Raw genomic sequence first — 968 nt, forward strand, 5'->3', positions numbered from 1 at the left:
GCTGCGTCACTTAAACCAGTGCGCCGGCCTTCTTCATCTAATTCTTCTCTTCTTCCAATCCTAATTCTTCTTCATTCATTCTTCTTCTTTCTTTCTTTTTACTTCTTCCTTCTTTTTTTACCCCCTCCACCACCACCGTCGAACCACCAACTCCGGCAGCCACAATTTCCTTTCCTTTTCTTTTTCTCTTCCCTCTCCTCTCACTTCATTCTTACTCTCATTTATCTCCCTCTTTTCATCTTCTTTTCAAGGTTTTTTCTCTTACTTTCTTTTACTCTTTAATTCTTCTTTTGTTTCTTGTAGTCAAATATTTTAATTATTTTTAATTGCATCTTAATTCTATTATTTATAATTTATTTTTATTTCTTTTCTCTTCTTACATTCTTATTTTGGTGTTGGAATTTTATTTGGTGGATTATTTTAATATTTCTTAGCTTGTTCGTGTTATGAGGTGTGCTTTGACAATTAACATTTTATTTTTGGATCTACTATACATTTGGATTGATTAGCTTACTTCTTATTTTTACTGGCATGCTTTTATCCCTCTTGTATCTAGTGTTAGTGATATGCCTTCAAGCTTTTATTGATGTCTTACTTGCATGTTGTAGCTACCATGTATTTAAGATACTTTCTTTCTCTCTGTCATACATTATCACCTACACTTTCTTACTTTTGATGTTTATTTTTCTAAGTTTAATATCCCTTCCATTTCTTCCTTTTTCAGGATGGCCATCAAGAGTGGAAAAAAGAAGGCTTTTAACAAGACACCAGCAAAGAAGGAAACTAAAAGAACACTGGCTAAGGTGCAACCATCCTCAAAGGTCAAGCCACCTACTAAGCGGGTGAAGAGGACCATCCGAGTTGATGAAGCGGAGAAGGAATTTCCTGCACGGGACTCTGCACGCTTTTCTAACCGCTATTGCGAGCAGATGTTCCTCGTCTTAGTAGAGAGGAACTACCACAATGAG

The sequence above is a fragment of the Arachis hypogaea genome, chromosome 18 (assembly GCF_003086295.3).
Source record: "Arachis hypogaea cultivar Tifrunner chromosome 18, arahy.Tifrunner.gnm2.J5K5, whole genome shotgun sequence".
Lineage (NCBI taxonomy): Eukaryota > Viridiplantae > Streptophyta > Magnoliopsida > Fabales > Fabaceae > Arachis > Arachis hypogaea.